General features: G+C 46.7%; 1 protein-coding gene across 5 annotated transcripts in view; it reads right to left on the minus strand.

Moving 5' to 3' along the window:
* The window catches only part of SCNN1B (sodium channel epithelial 1 subunit beta), a 78,682-nt gene that overhangs the window by 43,688 nt on the left and 18,075 nt on the right, over window positions 1–16,919 (minus strand). Inside the window, exon 2 of one of the 5 annotated variants that reach the window (XM_086375312.1) lies at window positions 15,173–15,366. The exons of the other annotated variants lie outside the window; for them this stretch is intronic. The gene's annotated coding sequence lies outside the window, so the exon portion shown is untranslated. The remainder of the gene's footprint in view (window positions 1–15,172; window positions 15,367–16,919) is intronic. 5 annotated transcript variants of the gene reach the window in all.

Raw genomic sequence — 16,919 nt, forward strand, 5'->3', positions numbered from 1 at the left:
GGCAGGGGAAGACATATTCCCACCCACAACACTGATGAGAAAACCCTGGGGCTTTGACAGGCTACCAATTGCCCAGTGTTAAGGACCCAGAAGGGGCTTACTTTCTCATCAGGGTCAGAAGCGGGAGGGCTTGAGAGTCAGGCCCCACTTAGGGTCTGGCTCTATTACTTCCTCCAGTGGGCAGGGGCTCAATGAATGGCAACAAGAGGTTGGCCTTTCAGAGTCTTAATTTTCTCATCTGTGAGTGAAAGTATCAGTCACTCAGTTGTGCCTGACTCTTTGCAACCCCATGGACTGTAGCCCCCAGGCTCCTCTATCCATGGAATTCTCCAGGCAAGAATACTGGAGTGGGTTGCCATTCCCTTCTCCAGGGGATCTTCCCAACTCAGGGATCAAACCTGGGTCTCCTGCAGTGCAGGCAGATTCTTTACTGTCTGAGTTGCCAGGGAAACCTATTTCTCGTCCGTTAAGTGGGGATAATAGTACTTGTGCTTTCTAGATTGTTGTCAGGATTCAATGCGATAATATGTGGGAAGCACTTTGCACAGTGCCTGCACATAAGAAGTCTTGATAAATGGTAAATGCTATCATTTTATTTTATGCAAGGAGTGGGAGGAAGAAGTGGCAACCCACTCCAGTATTCTTGTCAAGAGAATTCCTGGAGTTCTTGACAAGGACTCCTCTTGTCAAGAGGAGCCTGGTGGGCTACTGTCCATAGGATTGCACACAGTCAGACACGACTGAAGCGACTTAGCATGCATGCATGCATTGGTTAAGGAAATGGCAACCCATTCCAGTGTTCTTGCCTGGAGAATCCCAGGGACAGAGGAGCCTGGTGAGCTGCCATCTATGCGGTCGCACAGAGTCAGACACGACTGAAGCAACTTAGCAGCAGCAGCAGCAGCATGCAAGGAGCTAAATTATTCAGAATTAACCAGAGTATTCAGCCTGAGTTGTTGAGACTGTCTTTTGTAGGGAAATGGCCAGCCTAGAAGGGGCTCCCAGGCTCTGCTTCCTGTGGGACTGAGTCCTTTCCTGACAGGGAAATCCCATGGTCCCCAAGGTCTCTACTGATCCCCAAAGACCCCATAGTTGGCAGCGGGTTTTCCCAGACAACTCCTATGAACAGCTGCACCTAAACCCAGGCTGCCTGGCACTGGCAGCCATGCACACAGCTCGTGTACACAGACAGTGAATACTGGCCACTGAGACCACTTTCTATGCTTGTCCCATATTAAAAAAGATCCATGGAGCTGGGGGTCCCTTCTTGAAATAGAGCCTTCATCTCCTCAGCAGGTGCTAGTCCTGGCATGCCTCTCTGAGGGACAATGGGAAATCTGAGGGATCAAAAACATCTCTGTGTGGTACTTCCCTGGTGGCACAGTGGGTAAGAATCTGCCTGCCAATGCAGGGGACACAGGTTTGATCCCTGATCTGGGAAGATTCCACATGCTGCAGAGCAACTGAGCCCGTGCACAACTACTGAGCCTGTGCGCCTAGAGCCTGCGCTCTGCCGCAAGAGAAGCCACAGCAATGAGAAGCCGACACACTGCAATGAAGAGTAGCCTCTGTTCCCCACAACTAGAGAAAGTCTGCACAAAGCAATAAAGGTCTCACATGGAAAAAATTAATTAAAAAAAAACACAACAGCTCCTTAAAAAAAAAAAAATCTCCGTGCTTCTGACGCTGAACTTATGGGCTACCCTTAATTCACACCCGTGGTGGTGGAGATTCATCCTATCCCTCTGCATGGCCATGGCCAACCCCCAGGGATGCAGTGGCAAGGCAGAACCCAGACCTGGAGCCCAGCATCCCTTCCTCCTGTACTAGCTCTAAGCTATCCTGGGAAAGAAGTGGCAAGGGGGTCCCTGCTGCATCATGCTTGGGGGCAGGGGACCCCCACCCCATGCACCTCCCTCCCTGCACCTTCTTTAAAAACCTGGGACATCCTGCAATGACTCAGGTGTCAGCATTCTCTCTCTGTCCCCAGGCGAAATCAACCCATCTTTCTGGAAGAGGCCAATTAAAACAGGACTTTGGCATCTGGGGTGTTGGGAAGGGAAGGGAGCCCGTTAAGTACTGAATGCAGCCCAGGAGGAGCAGGGACAGAGCGGTGACCCTGACAGAGCCAGAGTGGCAAAGTGTGTGGTCAGAGGCTGCTGTCTTCTTCACTCCAACCCCACACCAGGCTCCATCATGCCTACCTCCTAGTTCAAAGCAGCCCTGCTGTGCCAGTCTGGCTGGTCCTGGGCTGAAGATGAGTAATCATGTCAGATTAGCCCGCAGAGCTGGTGAAGAACACTGGCCACACCTTGCAGGGATCAGGGTCCTTAGAAAACCTGGTCTGGTCTCCAGATGTGAATCCATGATTGAGGTCCCCCACCCCAGCCAGCTCTATGGAGGTTCCAGAGCACAGCAGACCTCACTGAGCAGAGCTCAGCACGACCACACACCCTTGCCCCTCAGGGACCATGTGAAAAGCAGGTTGCAGGATCCAAAAGCAAGAAGGGCATTTGGGAGGAAACACTTATTCAATGGTTCAGGGTGGACTGATACTCCTGATGGAAACGAGGCATCTATGGCCTCAAGAATGGCTGCTGATACCTGCTTTTCTCCCTAACCACCGGGGGAGCGAGCAAGATTCAACAGCTCAGGCCTGTTCATGCTGGAGGATGTGTTAAGAGTCGTTGAAGTCCAGCCCATGCTCCATGTGCCCAATTGTGAGCCCCTAGGAGCTGCATCTTTCAGTGTCTGATCTTTTTGCTTTTTCATACTATTTGCGGGGTTCTCAAGGCAAGAATACTGAAGTGGTTTGCCATTCCATTCTCCAGTGGACCACACTTTGTCTGAACTCTCCACCATGACCTGTCCGTCTTGGGTGGCCCTACAAGGCATGGCTCATAGTTTCACTGTGTTAGACAAGGCTGTGGTCCATATAATTAGATTGGTTAATTTTCTGTGACTGTGGTTTTCAATCTGTCTGCCCTCTGATTGAGAAGGCATAAGAGGCTTATGGAAGCTTCCTGATGGGAGAGACTGACTGAGGGGGAAACTGGGTCTTGTTCTGATGGGTGGGACCCTGCTCAGTAAATCTTTAATCCAATTTTCTGTTGATGGGTGGAGCTGTGTTCCCTCCCTTCTATTTACCTGGGGCCAAACTATGGTGGAGGTAATGAAGACAATGGTGCCATACATATGGACGAGACTGGTGATGGAAGCAAGGTCTGATGCTGCAAAGAGCAATATTGCAGAGGAATCTGGAATGTTAGGTCCATGAATCAAGGCCAATTGGAAGTGGTCACACAGGAGATGGAAAGAATGACATTTTAGGAATCAGTGAACTAAAATGGACTGGAATGGGTGAATTTAACTCAGATGGCCATTATATCTACTACTGTGGGCAAGAATCCCTTAGAAGAAATGGAATAGCCATCATAGAGTCTGAAATGCAGCACTTGGATGCAGTCTAAAAAACGACAGAATGATCTCTATTCAAGGCAAACCATTCAATATCATGGTAATCCAAGTCTATGCCCCAACCAGTAATGCTGAAGAAGCTGAACGGTTCTAAGAAGATCTACAAGACCTTCTAGAACTAACACCCAAAAAAGATGTTCTTTTCATTATAGGGGACTGGAATGCAAAAGTAGGAAGTCAAGAAACACCTGGAGTAACAGGCAGATTTGGCCTTGGAGTATAGAATGAAACAGGGCAAAGGCTAATAGTGTTTTGCCAAGAGAACGCACTGGTCATAGCAAATACCCTTCCAACAACACAAGAGAAGACTCTACACATGGACATCACCAGATGGTCAACACCAAAATCAGACTGATTATATTCTTTGCAGCCAAAGATGGAGAAGCTCTCTATACAGTCAGCAAAAACAAGACTGGGAGCTGACTGTGGCCCAGATCATGAACTCCATATTGCAAAATTCAGACTTAAATTGAAGAAAGTAGGGAAAACCACTAAACCATTCAGGTATGACCTAAATCAAATCCCTTATGATTATACAGTAGAAGTGCGTAATAGATTTAAGGGACTAGATCTGATAGACAGAGTGCCTGATGAATTATGGACGGAGGTTAGTGACACTGTATAGGAGACAGGGAGCAAGACCATACCCAAGAAAAAGAAATGCAAAAAAGCAAAATGGCTGTCTAAGGAGGCCTTACAAATAGCTGTGAAAAGAAGAGAAGCGAAAAGCAAAGGAGAAAAGGAAAGATATACCCATTTGAATGCAGAGTTCCAACAAATAGCAAGGAGAGGTAAGAAAGCCTTGCTCGGTGATCAGTGCAAAGAAATAGAGGGAAATAATAGAATGGGAAAGACTAGAGACCTCTTCAAGAAAATTAGAGATACCAAGGGAACATTTCATGCAAAGATGGGCTCAATAAAGGACAGGAATGGTATGGACATAACAGAAGCAGAAGATATTAAGAAGAGGTGGAAAGAATACACAGAAGAACTGTACAAAAAAGATCTTCACAATCCAGATAATCATGATGGTGTGATCACTCACCTAGAGCCAGACATCCTGGAATGTAAAGTCAAGTGGGCCTTAGAAAGTATCACTATGAACAAAGCTAGTGGAGGTGATGGAATTCCAGTTGAACTATTTCAAATCCTAAAAGATGATGCTGCACTCAATATGCCAGCAAATTTGGAAAACTCAGCAGACTGAAAAAGGTCAATTTTTATTCCAATCCTAAAGAAAGGCAAGGCCAAAGAATGCTCAAACTACCACACAATTGCACTGATCTCACATGCTAGTAAAGTAATGCTCAAAATTCTCCAAGCCAGGCTTCAACAGTACATGAACTGTGAACTTCCAGATGTTCAAGCTGGTTTTAGAAAAGGCAGAGGAACCAGAGATCAAATTGCCAACATCCGCTGGATCATGAAAAAGCAAGAGAGTTCCAGAAAAACATCTATTTCTGCTTTTTTGACTATGCCAAAGCCTTTGACTGTGTGGATCACAATAAACTGTGGAAAATTCTGAAAGAGATAGGAATACCAGACCTCCTGACCTGCCTCTTGAGAAATCTGTATGCAGGTCAGGAAGCAACAGTTAGAACTGGACATGGAACAACAGACTGATTCCAAAAAGGAAAAGGAATACATCAAGACTGTATATTGTCACTCTGCTTATTTAACTTATATGTAGAGTACATCATGAGAAACACTGGGCTGGACAAAGCACAAGCTGGAATCAAGATTGCCGGGAGAAATATCAATAACCTCAGATATGCAGATGACACCACCCTTATGGCAGAAAGTGAAGAAGAACTAAAGAGCCTCTTGATGAAAGTGAAAGTGGAGAGTGAAAAAGTTGGCTTAAAGCTCAACATTCAGAAAACGAAGATCATGGCATCTGGTCCCATCACTTCATGGGAAATAGATGGGGAAACAGTGGAAACAGTGTCAGACTTTATTTTCTGGGGGCTCCCAAATCACTGCAGATGGTGACTGCAGTCATGAAATTAAAAGACACTTACTCCTTGGAAGTAAAGTTATGGCCAACCTAGACAGCATGTTAAAAACAGAGACATTACTTTGCCAAGAAAGATCCATCTAGTCAAGCCTATGGTTTTTCCAGTAGTCATGTATGGATGTGAGAGTTGGACTGTGAAGAAGGCTGAGTGCCGAAGAATTGATGCTTTTGAACAGTGGTGCTGGAGAAGACTTTTGAGAGTCCCTTGGACTGCAAGGAGATACAACCAGTCCATCCTAACAGAAATCAGTCCTGAATATTCACTGGAAGGACTGATGTTGAAGCTGAAACTCCAATCCTTTGGCCACCTGATGTGAAGAGCTGACTCATTTGAAAAGACCCTGATGCTGGGAAAGATTGAAGGCAGGAGGAGAAGGGGACAACAGAGGATGAGATGGTTGGATGGCATCACCAACTCAATGGACATGAATTTGAGTAAACTCCAGGAGGTGGTGATGGACAGGGCGTCCTGGCTTGCTGCAATCCATGGAGTTGCAAAGAGTTGGACATGACTGTGTGACTGAACTGAACTGAACTGAAGGCGCTTCATCTGGGCAGAGGGGCACTTTTTACTAATTTACTTGGAGGCATCATATGAGCTCAAAGGGGAGGTCCTGCCAAACATCAGCTTCTGCCCAGAGCCACAGTCATCACCCTTTGGCTGAGCTTGGCCATGCATGTTTTCAGACTTCCCTGGTGGCTCAGACGTTTACGCGTCTGCCTACAATGTGGTAGACCCAGGTTTGATCCCCAGATCAGGAAGATCTCCTGGAGAAGGAAATGGCAACCCACGCTAGTATTCTTTGCTGGAAAATCCCATGGAGAGAGGAACCTGGTAGGCTACAGTCCATGGGGTCCCAGAGTCAGACACACCTGAGCGACTTCACTTTCACTTTGACCATATTTTCAAAAGAAGAGTCTCTGATACATTGGCTGGAATGTGAGGGTGAATTTCCTCCAATACAGGGAAAAATCTAATAAAGAGAGAGTTTTCAGTTAAGTACTCACAACTCCCCATATAGTAGAGCAGCTCAGGACTTACGTGCTGAAGCCAAGCTCTGGGTTTGAATCCAGGTGTGCTGTGCAACCTAGGGCAAGCTACATGGTGTCCCTGTGCCTCCATTCCCTCATCTGAATACCAGGGACAATATTACAGCTACCTCTGAGGGTGCTTAGAACAATGCCTGGTTCACAGCAATATAATGGTATTAAGCACATCAGCACTTAATAGCTTTATTCAAGGATCTATGCAAGTGAAAAAAAAAAAAGATTGTTTTCCAAATACAAAAAGAAAATTGCAGCATTTAACACAAATGGCACGGTTAAACAAATGTTTGCAACACGGAGGCCAATTAGGGAAATGCCGTTCAACTCTTAGGTGAAAGTGAAACTGCTCAGTCGTGTCTGACTCTTTGCATCCCCACGGACTATAGCCTACCAGACCCCTCAGTCCATGGAATTTTCCAGGCAAGAATATTGGAGTGGGTTGCCATTTCCTTCTCCAGGGGATCTTCCCCTTAGGTAGTGATATGCAAATAATATGGGAACTTTGTTTTGATAGTGAAAGAAAAATCACAAAAGAAAATGACCACATGGATGAGGAACCTTGGTCTCCACTTATTCTTTAAGTTTTGGTACATCCTGAGGGCACAGACAGGGGACCCCCTCTCCTGGTGATGATCTACTACCTACTTCCTGCTGCTGCTGCTGCTGCTAAGTCGAGTCAGTCGTGTCCAACTCTGTGCAACCCCATAGACGGCAGCCCACCAGGCTCCCCAATCCCTGGGATTCTCCAGGCAAGAACACTGGAGTGGGTTGCCATTTCCTTCTCCAATGCATGAAAGTGAAAAGTGAAAGTGAAGTCGCTCAGTCGTGTCCGACTCTTAGCGACCCCATGGGCTGCAGCCTACCAGGCTCCTCCGTCCCTGGGATTTTCCAGGCAAGAGTACTGGAGTGGGGTGCCATTGACTTCTCCACCTACTTCCTAGGAGTCACTAATACTAACCCTAGCCAAGAGCTTAGAATCAAAAGCCTAGAACCACTCTATGAAGAAAAAAAATAAAACCACATACATAAATAGGATCATCAACAATAGTTGGGAAGCGTCTTGGATCATATTAATCATACTAATATTAATTATATAATTAATATTAATATGATCATATTAATTTATATAATATATTTATATAATATATAATATATAATAATATATAATATTAATATAATTAATATTAATCATATTAATCCTCCAACATATTAATATGAAGAATATCTCAATACACAAATCTTTTAAAAAATCTCCCTTCAAAGATAAACGCTCAAGTCATGGCATGATGAAACCAGAGCCCACAGTTCTGAGGCATTTACCACAATCTTGCAGGACAGGACTACCACGTTCAAAAGTGACTGGACCAGATCAGCTTCCAGGGTGTAGGAACTCAGATGATGCATCTGTGCTAACTGCCTGTTTCCAGCACCTTCTGGACTCTTAACCCAAATCACACTGGAAGGGTGAAGAAGCTCCAATAAGCTGCCTCTGAAGACAGGCTTCTTGCGGCAAAGGCAGGTCAAAGACTGGAGCTGAAGACGCTGACTGTCTTTTTGTTGACTGTCAGTCCAGGACTGACCATTGGGTACACAAGGGTCAACCTTGGGTGCTGAGCTGCAACTGGGTACCAATTCTACTTTCATCAACTTAATAGCTTTCTTTACATTGACTCACTCTTGTTTTCACTTAAACACCTACTTCAGCTCTGTCCTAAGCAAGAATGTCCACAAAATCACAAGCTTGATGTTACTAATTACATATTAATGTGTTTCCTAATACACCTCAACATAAATAATTACTAACGAGATGAAAGACATTTGTGTACCATCTAAAAACCATTTCCACATGCCACGCTACATCGGGAAACAGATTCAGCAAAGATCTTCCTTTGTCTCACAAACTCACCAGATTAGATAAAATACCTTGGTACTTACAACTCCAAGAAAACCTGCCATACTGACCCCTTGACCCTGAGCTGCTGCGAACATCGGGGTTCTTATGAAAACCCGTTCTGTAGGTTTCTCTGCTCCTGGGTGTAGGATTATATCAGCCTCTATCCTAGGAGTTGCCTGACACACGTCCTGCCACCGCAGCCAGAAGATCCCAAAGTCCAAGGCAGCAGATGTGGCTTCAGCTGCCAGAAAACACATGTTCTTTTTGTATGAACTTTAAAGGAGAAATGTGCATTCATGTGGGCTTCAGCCTATATGATAAATCCTAGAGGACCCATCTTGTCTTGAGGTCAGAGTACTCCTGGTTTGTCATTTCCTTGTCCATCTGTTGACCAAGTACCACAGGTGGTTTTGAAAGGTGACCACACCTTGTGGCTATTCAACCCTCACTGCCTGGCTTCCCCACATGGATACAGATGCTCAGGGCAAGAAAATATAAATGTACAGCAGGAGTAGAAGGGTAAGGCAAACTATGATAGAGGCACATGAGAGAATATTGGGGAAGGTTAGTTATTTTTGTTTTCTTTAAAAAAAAAAACGATCAATTTCTAAGTATCTATATGCCTAGGGGGGAAAATTGGGTGAAATTAATCAGGATGTTAAGAGTAATGATGTTTGGCTGGAAGGATCTTGGGTTATTTTTTAAAAATTATTTTCCCTTTATCTGTGCTTTGGAACATTCCTACAATGAACACATATTGCTTGTAAAATAATAAAAAAAAGATTATTATAGCAAATGGGAAAAGCTTTTGACAGAATGTTACATGAGCAGAGATTACAGCTTTATGGGAAATCAATTGTCAGGAAAAATGTTAGAGCCCTGGGAATTATAGAATAATTTTTTTTTTTAATGTAGATTTCCAGGCCTTTCCACTGGTCCAGTGGTTAAGAATCTGCCTTAAAATGTAGGGGACACTTGTTCGATTCCTGGTCCGGGAAGATCCCACATGCTGCAGAGTGACTAAGCTCACACGCCAAAACTACTGAGCCCATGTGCACCAGCTACTGAAGCCCGTGTGCCTAGAGCCCGTGCTCCGCAAGGAGAGAAGCCACCACCGCAATGAGAAGCCCTTGGACCGCAACGAGAGAGTAGCCCCTGCTCACCACAGCTAGAGAAACCCTACACAGGCAATGAGGACCTATTGCAGCCAAAAATAAATACATAATAAAAAGAAATTAAAATATAGGCTTCTGAGGATTTACAGAAAAATCTGAGGAAAGTGACAGGGAGTATGCTGGACTGATGGGGATTCAGTGTCTACTCTTTGGCAGAAAGGGGACTTGTCAGAGAATTCAGATTAGATGTGTACTTTAGCTTGTGTTCTAGTATTTTTTTTTGTAATTACTTTCCAAGCATTTCTGCTTTTATACTTTTTTAAAAAATTAAAAAACAAGCAAACAACCCTAAACCAAATCAAAGGGAGAGGTATTCAGTCAACTAGGAAAATCTGCTGGGGTCTCCAACAGCTAGACGACCCTGCCTGTCATTTACACAGGATGATCTTTCTTTTCCTCTTGGAGACAGGTGAGCCCAAGATGGGTCTCAGAGGAGGTGGCGGCATTAGAACTCGTGTTTCCTGGATGGCTCCTGTCTTCCAAATCCTTGTTGACAGAGTCTCAATGTTGTGCTTGCTTCCTTATTGCCGAGGACTCTGCTACGCCAGGCTTCATCCCGTACAAGCACAATTACATGGGAAAACACCTCGCCCACCAGGCCCGCTGCCAGGAGCAGAGTCATCGCGTCCTGATGGGCAGATGACTCGGGGACTCGGGGGTGCCCGTGGCGCACGCGCAAGCCCACGGCTCTGCCCCTACCCAGCCATGCAAGTAGCCACTTGCCCAGGGCGGGTGGTGTGTCTTGACAGGTGGCAGGGAAGAATGTGGCCATTTCATCTGCTCCCTACCTCTCTCCCTGCCAAGGGCTGGAGGCAACTTTGCAGTGGAGAGTATCTGTTGAGCCTTGGAAGATGCCAGGGCTGTGTGGGGTAGAGGTGGAGAAGGCAGGTAGTTAGAGTATTGGGAATAAAATGCAGTGTCCCTGACTAAAGTCAGAAAAACAAGGTCAAGCTGGTAACATTTTGAGGCTCACGAAGTAGGTCTAGCCTCTCTCTTTCTGTTTCTCACTGGGAAGCATAAACTATTCTATTATCATTAAAAATGAGAGCCTTGGAGTCAGACAGACTTGAGTGGAGTCTTGGAACCATCGCGTCACCTCTCTGAGCCTCAACTGTCTTACCTGTAAATGCGCACAACGATGGCATCTCCCTTCCTGGGCTTTTTTTTTTTTTTCCAGTGAAGACTAAAATGAGATAATGCATATAAAGCACTTAGTGTAAGGTTGGACAAACACTGGCTATTATTACCTGACATGACTGAGCGACCGAACTGAACTGAACTGAACTGAAGAGAAAGAATGATGACAATATGTAGGTGGCCGCTAAGTTTACAAACTTACCTGCAAGGCTGCTTTAGAAAGGACAGGTGCTGGAAAGGGAGTTTCCCAACTCAATAAAAGAATGACTTGGTTTTTGGACAGCACTTCCCAGAGGCTCAGCTGTCACTGTGTCCCATGTCTGTCGGAAACGTTCAATGGCTCTGAGTATCTGCAGAATAAAGGCCTTATAGTATGGCCCTACTCTCCATGTCTCTCTTTATTCCCCTCTTTCTTTCTTTCTTTGTGTCTTTAGTTGCTTAGTTGTGTCCAACTCTTTGGGACCCCATGGACTGTAGCCTGCCAGGCTCCTCTGTTCATGGGGTTTCCCAGGCAAGGCTATCAGAGTGGGTTGCCATTTCCTCCTCCAGGGTATCTTCCCGACCCAGGGACTGAACTCACATCTCCTGTGTCTCCTGCATTGCAGGTGGATTCTCTACCTGCTAAGCCAAGAAGGAAGCCCTCACTTCCCTTCAAAATGAGTGATGGGTAAGAACCTGGGTTCGAACCCTAGCTCTGTCACTTACTTGCTGTGTGACCACGTGGAATTGACTTATCCTCTTTGTGTCCTGGTTTTCCCATCTGTAAAATGAGGGGGAGACAGTCCCTCCTTCATGGGGCTGGTGTTGAAGATTCAATGGTAAATGTGAAGGATGGGGCACTCTGGAGCGCAGAGAGGGATCAGTGTCTGCAGCAGCTTCCGAGCCTCTCATACCAGGCCCCTTGGGCCACCTGCAGGAGCCCCTGGCACTCTGGACACGCCCATGAGCTCACTTCACTTCACGCTGTTTCTCTCTTGGAGTGCCTTTCCCCCAGGCCCAGCTCCCGTGCTGCCTCTTTCAAGAAGCTCCCAGTCCTCACTGAATGGACATCATTTCCCCTCCTCCTCAGCCCCGTAATACTTTCTGTGGGCCAAGCGCTCCTGTTTCGCTTGTTCCCAACTACTTCATATCATGGCTCTTTATGCCCCTTTCTAATCTCTCGTACGTGGTGAAGAGGGCCCTGGTCAGATCCCCCGACACTTGAAATGGCACGTGATAGTTGCTCAGTAAATATGTCTGGACTTCAGTGCTCGGAGGCAGGGCTGACATTCAGCAGCTATGACCCAGAGTGGTTTGCCAGAATGGTTTATACCGGAAACTCCTGGCTGGAAGGCACCCTTCTCCTAAACATTCCAGTTATTGCCATTGCTTACGTGCATGGGGTGGCGGGGGAGCACCTGGTTCCCCTCCATCCACCTGTACCTGGAGCTCTGTGATGGTGGCGCAGAGGTAGAGTCTGCCTGCCAATGCAGGAGATCGATCATGGGTTCGATCCCTGGGTTGGGAAGATCCGAAATGGCAACCCGTCCCAGTATTCTTGCTTGGAAAAATCCCATGGACACAGGAGCCAGGTAGGCTACAGTCCACAGGGTTGCGAAGAATCGGACATGACTCAGCACTACCACCATCACCATTCATATGTCGAAGCTATAAGGCTCCTCAGAATGGGACTTGGAGACAGGATCTTTAAAGCGGAGACTAAGTGAAAATGAAGCCCATAGGGTGGACTAATCCAATCTTACCCACATCTTATAAGAAGAGGACGTTTGGCCATCCAAAGAGACACCAGGGAAGGGCATGCACAGAGGAAGGGCCATGTGGAGACACAGTGAGAAGGCGGCCATATGCAGGCCAAGGAGCCAGGCTTCTGCAAAACCAGCCCGGCGGACACCTAGAACTACTTCCAGCCTCCAAAATTGAATAAATGTTTGTTGTTTAAGTCACCTAGTCTGTAGTAGTTGGTCTAACAGCCCAGGCAGACTCGGAAAAGCTGTAAAGGGAGAAGGAACCAGTGGGCAAGGGAATGAGTGGGCTGAGGAGACAGGACTCTGGAGAGCTCCCCACTGACTCTCTAGGATCTGAATGATGGGGTCCGTAAGTCCATCCCCCTGCCCTCAGCTAGGAATGATTTTGGCTTAGAGGTGAATCTGTTCTTTTCTCCCCCAACCAAGAGATGTCATAACCTTCCTTGGAAACACACTCCCATTTTTAACAACCTGCTTTGCGAGTCCTTCCTCAACCAGGTTAAAGGCAGTAAGTGGCACCTTAAAAAAAAGTTGGTTTTTAAACTTAAGCCTCAACAAAGTGTGACTGTCCAAACTTTTGACAAAAGACCTTACAGTTTTCCTGCAATGAATCCAGCAATGGGTTCCGGTCACACTTAGAATAAAACCCCAATTCCTTACCAAGTTCTGGAGAGCAAGCAAGCCCTGCTGCTGCTGGTGCTGCTAAGTCACTTCAGTTTTTCCAGACCTTCCTCCTGCCCTTCTCACACTTCCTCACATCTGCTCCTCCAATTTGCCAAGATCAGGCCACCTCAGGTCCTTTGCACCTATTATTCCTGCTGGATCAGCCATCCCTGGCAGCTTCCACAGCCCCTCTGGCCCAGCATCAGCATCATTCAGCGAGCTCTTCAAAGACCCACACATGAGAGCCTCATGCACAGCAGCTCTGACTCCCCAAGTCGGGGTATCTGTATTCTTTAAACTCCCACACAAAGCCTGATGCACAGGCAGGGTTGGGGACCATGGCCCTAGATCTTCATCAAGTTGCTTCATCTTTGAGGCTTCAGCTCGAATGCCACCTCTGAGACACCCGTCCTGATCCCCAGCCCCTCAGGACACTCTAGCTCACTGCCTTGTTTATTCTTTCCACAGAACCCAACACCATTAAAACTGTCTACTCTCTTCATTTCCTGTCTGTCTCCCTCTACCGGGGTTTGAACCTCCCAGTGAAGGTGACTGGGCCTCTGTCTTCCTAGCCCCAGTGCAGAGCTGTTTTGGCCGACACAGGAGCCACATGCGTGGCGAATACTGGGCACTGGAAACTCCATTGAACTGAGATGTGATTCCATGTGGAACACTATCTGCATTTCGAAGAAACCATTTGAAGGACTTCCCTGGGGGTCCAGTGGCTAAGGTTCTGTGCTCCCAATGGAGAAGGCCCGGGTTCGGTTCCTCGTCCGGGAACTAGATCCCACAGCAGCAACTAAGACCCAGTGCAGTCAAAAAATAAATAAGTGTTTTTAAAAAATCACTTCTTTAAAAAAAATAATCCAAAGCAAAGAAACTGTAGAAAAAAGAGAGACATAAAATACTAGTATTCTGCAAGATGAAAAGTGTTCTGGAGATGAATTGTACACTAATGTGAATCACACTGCTATATCATACACTTAGAAATGGTTAAGATGATCAATTTCATGTTGTGTGTGTTTTAGTAAAATTAAAACTTTAAGGACTTCCCTGGCAGTCCAGTGGTTGAGAGTTCACCTGCCAAGGCTGGGGACATGAGTTCAGTCTCTGGTTCTCTGGTCCAGGAAGATTCCACACGCTCCAGGGTAACTAGGCCCGTGACCCACAACCTACTGAGCCCATGTACCTAGAGCCCGCACCAAGAGAAGCGACTGCAGTGAGAAGCCCACGCACCGCAACTAGAGAATAGCCTTGGCTCGCCACGACTAGAGAAAGGAAGACCCAGTGCAGCCCAAAATAAGTGAATACATAAATGAATGCTGCTGCTGCTAAGTCGCTTCAGTCGTGTCCGACTCTGTGCAACCCCATAGACGGCAGCCCACCAGGCTCCCCCATCCCTGGGATTCTCCAGGCAAGAACACTGGAGTGGGTTGCCATTTTCTTCTCCAGTGCATGAAAGTGAAAAATGAAAGTGAAGTCGCTCAGTCGTGTCCGACTCTTAGCAACCCCATGGACTACAGCCTACCAGGCTCGTCCGTCCATGGGATTTTCCAGGCAAGAGTACTGGAGTGGGGTGCCATTGCCTTCTCCCAAATAAATATTATTTATCTGTATATGTGTGTGTGTTAATTGCTCAGTCATTTCCGACTCTTTGCAACCCCATGGGCTGTAGTCCACCAGGCTCCTCTGTCCATGAAATTCTCCAGGCAAGAATACTGAAGTGGGTTGCCAGTTCCTGCTCCAAAATGAATAAATAAATAAATAAAAATTATTTATCTGTATAGGTTAGGAATAAAACCATGTTAAAAAACTTAAGGTATATTGAACATAGAAAATCTCAATAATTTTTAATATTGACTGCCTGTTAATGGGTCAATAAAATATATTATTAAAACAAATTTCACTTATTTCTTTGTTTTTACTTATTTTTTTCAATGTGGTTATTAGAAAACTTTAAGTTGTTATGTGGTTCAGATTTGTGGCTTGTGTTATATTTTTACTGATTAGTGCTGACCTAGAACCACAGCTGGCACACAGTAGGCACTTCAATACAAGTTGAATATCAAAATGAATACAGCTACTGCCAAAGAGGCGCTATTTTGGGACTTCTCTGGTGGTCCAGTCGTTAAGACTCTGCACTTCCACTTCAGGGGAGCGGGCTCAATCCCAGGTCGAGGAACTGAGACCCCACATCCTGTCCACCGTGCACTGCAGCAAAAAAAAAAAAAAGTGCTGTTTTGAGTGTAAGAGCAATGTTCTGTCTGCCAGGGGAGAATGGCGGTGCACTTACATAACCAAATCATCAAAATTAATAATTAATATCCATTGTTATGATGACAACATCAGCTGCAGTTGTGGAATACCTAATACGTACCAGGGACTGTCACAGCACTGTGCCCACATTATCTCATTTCATTCTCAAGTCAGTCCTTTAAGGGACCATTGTCTCCATAGGACAACCGGCTGCCCAAGGGCATCCAGCTGGTGAGGAGACAGGGTTGGCTCAGCCTCTCCAGAACACCTGCCCAGTCCAGGCCAGGCCCCACGTGCCATCCTATTATGAAGGACTTGCAGACCCTTCTTAAGCCAGACAATGAGCAGGGGCTTCTGGCTTCCAGAGTCTAGAGAAAACCCCCAGGAGGCAGTGAGTCCCTGTCCTCTGGGTCCAGGAAGAGAATGAAACCATTCATAAGCCCTGATCTCCTCGAGCTCACCCACCCAGATCCGGCTGCCAGCCCTCTCCGTTTCAAGGACTCCTGGAACCGGTCCTGGCCCAGGTGGTCATTCTTGCTCAAGGCGGTTGCAGTGGATGGCACTGGGCCCAGCCTGACCCGCCCGAGGGCCCTGCCCCATGCCCGAGGCCGCAGGGTCTGCGGTGCGGCCGCTCCCCTCCCGCCCTGTGGCTTTCAGGCCCAGAGTCACCTGAGACTCCATCTCTGGGGCTCAGATCGCTTGAGCAGGTGGTATTAATATCTAACGTGAGACCTTTCTGGAGGGGTCTTTGATCTTAAGATGCACAGATCAGGACCCTCTGGAATGGGGATGGGGTGCAACACATGGACAGAAAATTCTCCCATCTTTGGGATCCAATTCCATCTGTAAAATGTCGGTGTGAACTCGAGGAAACTGCTTGGGTCTGGTCAAAGAGACAGTGACTGAAGAAGCCAACGAAGACCTGGTTCCCCTGGCGACAGCTGGGTGTTAAGGAGCCTGACCTCAAAGGGAACAAAGATCCTGCAGTCTGGGGATCCTCAGAGCCCCAGCCTGTGAGCCAGTCAGTGGGTCAACCAGAACCTAGAGTAATGGTTCTCAAAGTCTGGCCCCAGATTGGCTGCTGCAACATTATCTGGAACTTGTTAGAAGGCAACTCCTCCGGCCCGACTCCAGACCTCCCGAATTGGAAACTCTGGGTTTGAACAAGCACTCTGGATTTTCACAGCCCCTAGAGATTCTGGGCCGTTCTAAACTTGAGAATCAAGGCCTACAGCCTACCGCCTCACTTCTCGAGTACCAAGACCAGCAGATTAGCCTCACCTAGCAGTTTGTTAGAGACACAATATTTAGGCCCCACTTCAGTTACAGAGTCAGAATCTGCACTTAGCAGCACACCCTGGGCCTCATGTCTATGCTAAGATTGAGGACACGCTGGCCTAGAGTTCCTTGCCGTTAAGTCAGGGGTCTCAAACTCAAATGTTTCCAGGGACCAAGCCGGTGATGTTAAAAAATAACGAAGCCAGGGACTTCCCTGGTGGTCCAGTGGT

Source organism: Bos grunniens, chromosome 25 (genome assembly GCF_055505025.1).
Source record: "Bos grunniens cultivar Pamir isolate PY7600 chromosome 25, Bosgru_T2T1.0, whole genome shotgun sequence".
NCBI lineage: Eukaryota > Metazoa > Chordata > Mammalia > Artiodactyla > Bovidae > Bos > Bos grunniens.